The sequence below is a fragment of the Mus caroli genome, chromosome 2 (assembly GCF_900094665.2).
Source record: "Mus caroli chromosome 2, CAROLI_EIJ_v1.1, whole genome shotgun sequence".
Taxonomy (NCBI): Eukaryota; Metazoa; Chordata; class Mammalia; order Rodentia; family Muridae; genus Mus; species Mus caroli.
In genome coordinates, this window is record NC_034571.1 from 129,146,075 (window position 1) to 129,155,398 (window position 9,324).

The following is a 9,324-nucleotide window of genomic DNA, read 5'->3' on the forward strand; positions in this document are numbered from 1 at the left end:
GACCAATAAGTCGTTAGAGAAACCGAATCATTTAATGTTGGAAAAGAGTGAGTCATCCTATGATCTCTATGTGCCATGGCGACTAATGCAGCTTTCCTCTAACAGACGACCAGCAGAAATTTTAAATTCCTCACCACTACTCACGTAGAATATTACTTTACATGATATTTTTACATGATGTAACATAATTTCTTTTCCTTTCTAAATACATAAGCTAATGAGCATATGACCTTTCCCCATCAAAACCGCACCATGTTTTGTACACTTGTCTTTGCAGCCAGTAGTCCTGTCCCAGTGTATCCACTATACTGGAAACACATCAAACACAGATAGACACCTGGGTTTTTTTTAAAACAAGTGTGTCATCTCTTCCTTACCACAATGCCTTGACTGCCCAACTCTGTAACCCCAGGGATATTATTTATAGCTTATTTGAGAAAGAAAACCTCCCATGGTCTTCTAGAGAATTAATTGTTCCTAGCTTTTCTGGAGTGAATGGTTTTTCACTTATAATTTCAGTTTTAAATTTGTTTATTGCTTTGAAAAAGAGAAGTAAAATAATCTCCTCATTATAGCAAATACAGAACCAAATAATGGCGATCTCCTTATCCTGGGCATGGTGTGCTGAGGTCACAGCTCAGCTCAAGAGGGCTTCTTCGACTTTCCAGTTGGAGTTTTTCACTGACGAACACAAGGATGTTTGGGGCCTGTTTGCCAGCGATGATTCTCACACTAGGATTTCTGATGTGATCTCTCTCTAAGTTTATATGCACAACTGCAGTAGGAAGCTCAGAGGAAGTGCGATGATTCTACATCCGTGCTTGAAAGTGAGCATGGAAGATGTACCAAGGGTTGATCCCCCTTAGCCATTCCTTCACTGTTTATTAAAATGCCAAGAGATTTCGAGGGAAAAATGCCCTCGACCTCCTCAAGTTTTCTTTACATTTCTTTTTTTTATTGGATATTTTCTTTATACTCTGTTTTCCATGAAAAATTAAGGAACTGACTATGTCATTGGAATCATGGCCACAGCTCAGCATTCTTGTTCCCAACTCAAAAATCATATTTTGTAACGTTTCTCAGAAATCAAAGACCCATAGTGGGGAAATCCAATCTACAAAGCAAGCATATCTTCACAACAGTGTTGCAAAGGCCTTCTAACAAACTACTTATTTTCTCATGCTGTATCTTAGAAGTCAAGGAAAACACAGTATTATATCTGTCAGTAGAAGTGTCATCCATTTGAAATGTGAATACAAAGTAGGATTCTGTCATTTCTTTATTGTCGACCTTATAAGTGGCCCCTACATGCCTCTCCTTACAAAGTCATACCCTCTGTCCCTTATAAGCCTGCTACTTATGAAGTGGCAATTCTGTTAATCTTTGTCTGATTCTATTCTAGAAAAAAGACAGAAACTCTGGGAAACTTCCAAAAAATTACAGTTGTGAAAAATGTTAAGTCAATCTGACCAGATCTCTTTATTCCTTTATGATTTGAAAATAATGAAATAATGTAAAACTAAAAAACAGACTTAAAAATGAGCTAAGTTTGTTGTGAACAGAGTGAGTATCCTCAAATAAATAAATAAAATAATAGCCAACATGGGGCACAAGCTTAATATCCCAACAAATTGGTGGCTCTGGCAAGGGGTATCAGGAACTCGAGGACAGCCTTAACCAATCGAAATGAATACAATAAAGCAGCTACACAAGTAATAGAGCCTGATACTAGTGGGGTTTTTTGGTTTTGTTTTGTTTTGTTTTGTTTTGTTTTGTTTTGTTTTGTTTCGTTTTGTTTTGTTTTTGGTGTTGTTGATGTTGATGGTATTGTCGTTAAGAAACTCATGAGGAATTTCCTTAAGTGTTTGAAGCTGATAAACAACCTACTTGTATGAGATAAACAATATGTGAGTGGCTGTTACAGGAAATAGCACATTTGCTGCATTTGGGGCTTAAAGTTTAGTTAGCCATGGCATGAGTTATGGCATCATTATTTTCATGGTTATACTTTTCTAGGTCATTCAAACCACTATCTGCATGCGAATAACAATGAAATTCTCATTTAAAAACAAACAAACAAACAAAACTCAGAAATACCCACAAGTTATGGGTAAGGGGAGAGTCATAACACTCCAAAGCTTCACATTTTAGGACATCCCAGCCTCAGGAAAAATAGAAGCCATTGCTCTGAAAGTTCAGCCTGGAAGAGAATAAATGTTTTACTTAATGACACTGTAGCACACCTGGTGAAATGTCTTTAGAGCTTAACATACCTAGATCTATCAAACTCTTCTCAAGACATTGAAAACAGTTTCTTCAAAATGTCTTAGCCAGCAAGACTCAAGCACTGTTATTATTGTGGAAAACAAGATAAAAATAAATGGTCATCTTCTTTGCTGGCCTCAGCATGGTGCCAGAAGACCATCCTTCACTACTCAACCGATGAACAGCAGTGTAAATCTGTGCTTCTGCCCAGCTGTGATTTCCCTCGCCTCCCTAAAGTGTTGGAAAATCTCTCACTTGTCTCATTTATCCCATTATCTTTCACTTGAGTAGCCTCTTTGTAAAACTCCTACTTTCTCTTTGCACTGTTCTTAAGTGCAATCAGTTGCATTTTAGCAACCCAGTGTTTTTAACAAAGCCTTGACACATGCTGTGGCATGCAGAAGCATTTCCCAGAATTGTTAAATCCTCACAAAATTTATAGCAACAGCTGTAAGCAGCATAAAGTCCAAAGAAAAATGAAAACCAATGAAGAAGTGACAACTGTTTGGAACTGGAAAGGGTTATTAGGGTTCCAATGTATACAGTAAAGATATCAAACTTTAGATAAACAAGCATTAGCTCATACAAATGGGTTAGCAGAAGAATATTACTTCCTTTTTAAACTTACAAACTTTTGTTCACTTTAAGCCAAGATGTTGGTACTAGAATCTGATCTGGGAGAGACAGGAAACGTGACTGGAAACGGAGTAGAGATGTGTGGTCATAGGTAGCAAAGGTTCCCTCAAGTTGAGCTTGTGTGTGCACACAGAATGACTCCTTTGCACAGTTCCTTCCTCTAGTGCTGAAATGAAGGGTTGGGCAGAACAAAATAGTGTGTTATTCGATCCAGCCACACTATGCCAGGGTAGCTCAGTCCTCCTCGGGCAGCTCTGAGCAGTGGCATAGAGTACACCTTTAAAGTATAAGCCATGGGGCTGGAACCATGCCAGCAGCAGCAACCATGGATTACCAGTCATGAGCATGTGCTGCTCTTGCAAAGGACCCAGGCCCAACTCCCAGCACCCTCTTGACAGCTCACAATCCTCTGTAATTTCAGTTCTATGACATCTGTGGTCGCCTGTGGAGACCTCCTCTGGTCTCTACAGGAACCACAAATGCATTTGGTACATATACATGCATGCCAGTGAAATATTCATATACATAAAATAAATTAATATTTAAAAGGATTTTTTAAAAGTATCAATGAGGACAGAGGAGAACGGTTAACAGGCCATCTGTATTCTTGTTCTAAGAGGCCCCTAGCCAGTGTTTTTGCAATGTCCATTGAGAATTGGATACCTGGCTGAGGAAGGAAAGAGAGCTCAGAGGTTAAAAATCACTTACAGTTCTTTCAGAGGATGAAGATTCAGGTCCTAGCATCCACATGATAACTCAAAACTGCTTGTAAATTCACTTGTAGGGGATATGACACTCCCACCTGGCCTCTCCAGGCATTTACTGCATGTGCATGGTACACATGTAGACAAACATTAACACACACCTATGCATGAATAAAAATGAACAATTAAAAAAAAAGAAGAATGCCTCAGTGGTTTATAGAAGGCAATCCACTGAAACCCTGGGAAAGAAATCAGATCTGTGCACTGAGATAAAATGCTACTCATCAGTGACACTCTCACAAAGTCGGATGTTGTAATATGATGGCCTAGAAAACGTGAACAGGGGACCAAGAAGCATATACACTGGCTCTTCAAAGCCAGTGAGACTGATGCAGAGCCATTTGTGCGGAAAATCACTAGTTCAGAGTTGAGCATACCTCTTCTGGACAGAGACAGGGAAGGGCTCCTCTAGACCAAGCAAAGTGCAGTCATGGCTGTAAGGCTCTGATGGAGCTAGTTAGAGTGATGAGGAGTCTAGAGCATAAGGTACTGTTATTGCCTTGGAACACACTACACCTTTCTACGTGTCAATCACAGACCAGCATGTACGGGGGTGTATCGAGTATCTTTCTATATGTGTGTCTGATATTCAGCTGCGGCTCGTTTTAACTTGAGAGATCTGACAAAGCAACACCATCTGCCAGCCATTTTATTTACACACTAGGAAAGTTACTTTATTGCCTTAGGTGCTCTGGTTTTCCATGCTTGAGGGAAAGCCACCAGTTCCTTAGTTCAGCACCTGTTCTTTAAAGTTCAGTCTTGAGATAAGCATGGGTACAATTATGTTATTAGTCAGTCCACGGAAAGACTTGCTGAAAAGCTGTAGGGTATGAGACAGCCAGAAGACATACGATTGTAAAAATACTATTTGTTTTTGTGGTGCTGGGGGTTGAACTCAGTGTGAGCTTCACTACTGAGCCCTAGCCTTAGCAAAGGCACCCAATGAAAGGAGTGACCAAGCAGGTTGCTGCTGTCTCCATGTTTCTCTGAGTGTGCCCCATCGAGTCAGAGAAGCTGGACTGTTTACTGATTCCAGTTATTCACTGGTGGAAGGCTGGCATTGGCACCAGTGATAGCACCCTTGACTTGTATTGGCATCACTAAAGCCCTTTGCACTTGTAGGTGGCCATGCAGATGGAAGAATGATCTCCTCTCTATGGAAAAAGCCTCCAGGTGGAGTCAGAGCTGAAAAGAAATGAGCGGACACGGGAGTCCCTTCAGCTGCTGTGAACCCAGAAACTGGTTAAGAAGCTGGTTGGGCATCAAGAACATTTTCTGTCCACCATTTCTGTGAGATAGCCTGTCACAGGGTGAGTCTCTTTGAACAGTGAAAACAGCAACTTTTCCCTGGCATCTACATAAAAAGTTCGTTCCTAAAGACAAAGTAACTACAAAAGTGAGATTATTTTTGAAAAACAAACTTTGTAGACCCAAACTTCCCACGGACATTTTGTCTCCTTAATGAAAGACTCCTTACTGCTATTGGAGAGTAAACCTGGAAAGAAACCAATGTGCTTATTGCACTGGCAATTGAAGTATGTAAAATAACAACTGTTTGGCTTGGTTCCCATAATGCACACATGGAAATAGTTCAATTTTTTCTTATTATTTTTTACACTAATCATTGCTCTGGACAGTTACCAATTTGGAAACACTCGAAGATGAATTCTTTCTGATGAACAAAATAGATGCCAAAGACTGAAAATGTGAAGTTTGCCAAGGATAAAGCCTGGGAGGACAGAGACAGACTGCAAGGGAAACTTCTTCCACAGTGTTACAGATGCAACAAGACCACACTTAGTCATTTTCTGTCAATAGAATTGTAGCAGCATACCTCTCCCATGCCTTAAAGTGGGTTGAGTGCTGTTGCATCCCGTTTCCAGGGTAACTTCCTTGGAACAGTTACTGTGACATAATCTGCATGTGGGATTAGACTGTTGACAGAGATGGTCATTATGAGATGGAGACTGCCATGCCTCTAAGTCCTAGAATGAACCAAAACAGCCTTTATTGAAGAAGTAAGGAAATACCATTGTCTTCATATTGCTGAAAGTTACAACATCAGTTTCCCAGTTGAAAAATGAACTTTAAGTGTGTCCTTATGTATAGAAATATGAGTATACAATGTGACTACATAAATATGATTGCAATTTTCTTAAAGTGAACAATGCTAAAAGTCACAATGAGTAGCGTGAAACAGTAGGCTGTCCTAAAATAAAAGAGAGATGGACATGAAAAGAAAGTAACTTGAGGGTGTTTAAAATTTGAACAAAATTGAGAAAACTTACATATAATGGTTTTTTGTGTGTATTATATGTATGGGTATGCAAACATGTTTGTAAACCACTTCTAAATATGCTGGCAAAGTCTCAGCTAAAACAAAATATTCATTGTGCTCCTTTTATTTTCATTTGTATACTTCAAGTATTTAGTATTTCTAAGTATTTGTTATCCTGAGGGGAAAGATTGAGGATTAAGATAATGATAAGACATCGTACTTTACTTCATGTATTCTTATAATTATTGAAGTTTTTACCTAATCATTATCTGTATAACAATAGAGAATAAATTTGATGAAAATTGTTTCCAAAAGGAAAAGTTTCTAAGTAAAATGCACTATATTTGGTCAGAATGTATTTATTAAGGTAAAATTTTCTCATAGTTACTATAATGAATTAAAGTCCCATTATTCAAAATGTCAAAAGACATCACCCAGCAGCTGTTGAAATGCATACCATGAGGCCCCACCTAAGACCAGACCAGCAGTGTAGTCAGCTAACATGATCCCCAAGAGAACCTTGGACTTGTTACAGATACATTCCTCTAAAACATAAAGGATCTTGTTTTATGTTTCAATCACTTAAAAATAATTTGGAAAAACACTTAAATGTTTTTAAATATAAAAGATAATGTGTGGAAATAAGCTTTTCACAATATTAACTTTTAAAATGTGAGACAGAAATCCAAAACTTTTCAGTACGTAAAGAAATGAAATGTCACTTACCTATATTAAGAAAGCTAAAAAAAAAAAAAAAAAAAATCTTTGTAAATCCTGGTACTTTCCTTCTTTGTTCCCACTTCCCACATGGAGAGTCAGCCATGTCCAGATGGCTTGAGTCCTTATTCCCAAGGAACTCAATCAAGGATACTGTGGAGAAGAGGCCACATATGGCATGAGCTGACACTCTACAGAAGATGTAACTTCCTCAATAGAAACTCCCTGAACCAGGTGTGACTCTGTTTCTAACAATTCCTTACTGCAAGAGCATGCTTGGCCTGTGGTTTTCCTCATCCCACCATTAACATAAGGGAGTGCTTCTGTTGTCCTGGCAACCAGAAGCAACACACTACAGCTCCTATTGCCTGTGATACTGCTTTAGTCCTGTTGTGCTTTTAGATCCTCAAATGTTGTGGTCAAATGAATACAATGCTTTTACAGCTTGTCTCCCTCTGTCTCTGTTTTCTGTCTTTAGCTTATTTTATGTACATACATATATTTGTTGCATACTGTGCTGTGTAATATAAGGACATTTTCATACAGATGTGCATTGCTTGTTCTCCCCCATTAGTTCTCTGTTTACCTGACAACTTGCTTCTACAATCTATCTCTCTATCTATCTATCTATCTATCTATCTATCTATCTATCTATCTATCTATCTATCTATCTATCTAAGAAAACATAGTTTCTGGGATTGGCTTAATTTTTACTCAAAACAGCCAGCACAGTAACTTGCTCAGCCTTTGATGTGCCTTTCCAGGATATTCTATTCACAAGACAACCTCATTTTGGAACTTTCCTCACCTGTCTTTCCTTCTTTTGTTCCCAGTTACATTAAACCCGATACCCTCTATTATTATTGCTACTAATGGTAAGCGACATGGACGTAAACTATGTGCCCAATCCTGTATCTTAAAATCGTGTTTTGCTTTGCTTTCAGTCTTGGCTGCATCCTGCAATCTTCTCGATTGTTCTAACAAAAATTTCTTGTTCTTTGAGAGAATCCTTTCTACTTTCAACTTTCTAGGTAGAATCCAGCCAGTAGAGTTAGTTACTATAGCCTCTTTCCATCCAGCACAGGGGTGAAGAGTTATCTGCTATGCAAAACTCTGGAGTGTCCCACCATTCTGTATAGTATATCAATTAATCCACCACTTCTGTAACTAATGCTCAGCAAAATTTTATTTGAATGGAATATTTAGAAAGGAGCGTGTGGAAATGACTCAGTCAATAAAATGTCCGTCACTCCAGCGTGAGATTGAGTGAGACATATGGATCCAAAAATCTCTTGGCTTGCCAGCTAGCAAGCCTAGCAGAATCCAAGAGCCTTGAATTTAGTAAAAGACCATTTCTAGAGAAAATATTTAAGTTTATTTAAAATTTAAAGAGTAGAGAATGGTCAAGGAAAGACATATGATGCCAGTCTCTGGACTCTACCCATACACAGATGTGCTTGTGCCCTAACATACACATGTACACATCCATAATAACAAGTACATGAAACACACACAAGTAATACAACATACTCACAAATGCCCAAAAGACTTAGAGTTGCTTTTGTGGTAGTGATGTCTTACTTACTTTTATATTGCTGTAATAAGCACCATGCCCAAGGTAATTTATAAAAATTTATTTGGGGCTTACAGTTTCAGAGGGTGAGTCCATGACCATTATGGTGGAGAGGATGGCAAAAGAAGGGTAGGCATAGCACCAGAGCAGAAGCTGGGTGTTCATACCTTGATGCACAGCCATGAGGCAGAGAAACCTAAGATGGAATCGTGTGGGCTACCAAGCCTATGGCCCCAGTAGTACACTTCTTCCAACAAAGCAATACTTCCTAATTATTCCCAAACAGTTCCACCAACTGGCACCCAAATATTCAAATATAGAAGCCACCGCACAAAAACCAGACTACATTCTCATTCAAACCACCACAAAAAAAATCTATTTCATAAAATTCCTAGCAAACACATATGGCACATAGTTTCCTTAATTCAAAATTTCTAAGGTTCCTTTCTCTACTGAAATTATGACTGATCTTCAAGAACAATAGTTCTGATATGTAGCATCCATTTTCTTGGATGGGGTCAGGGCTGTGCCTCATTTTGAGATATGTGTATCAGTCATTCACTCGAGATCTGCTGTTTGGAGTAACCCCTTTTACACTGAAGGTAGAGACGGGATCTTCCAGCAATATATAAGTGCAGATGGATGCTAAGTTCTGAATTGGACCTTGGAACAAATCCTCCAAATCTTTGCTGTCCTAAGTGTAGTTTGTGGACCAAAGACTCAACATCACCTGGGAGTTTGGGGAAAACTAGAATTCTGGGATTTTCTCCAGATTTATTTAAAAAAAATGAGATGTCTCATTCTATAAAATTCATCCTTTCATTTTTTAAAATTTTTATTAGGTATTTTCCCCATTTACCTTTCCAATGCTATTCCAAATGTCCCCCATACCCTCCCCCCCACTACCCTACCCACCCACTCCCAACTCTTGGCCCTGGCATTCCCCTGTACTGAGGCATATAAAGTTTGCACGACCAATGGGCCGCTCACTCCACTGATGGCCAAGAGGCCATCTGCTGATAGATATGCAGCTAGAGACACGAGCTCCGGGGGGTACTGGATAGTTCATATTGTTGTTCCACCTATAGGGT

At 38.9% G+C, this 9,324-nt stretch overlaps 1 long non-coding RNA gene across 1 annotated transcript; it reads right to left on the minus strand.

Moving 5' to 3' along the window:
- Positions 1-2,150: 2,150 nt before the first annotated feature.
- Positions 2,151-5,558, minus strand: LOC110290545. The gene is made up of 4 exons (XR_002377453.2): positions 5,500-5,558; positions 3,610-3,766; positions 2,894-3,067; positions 2,151-2,200 (listed from the first exon to the last, which is right to left on the minus strand). It is a non-coding gene; the product is annotated as an uncharacterized LOC110290545 (long non-coding RNA).
- Between the last annotated feature and the right edge of the window lie 3,766 nt (positions 5,559-9,324).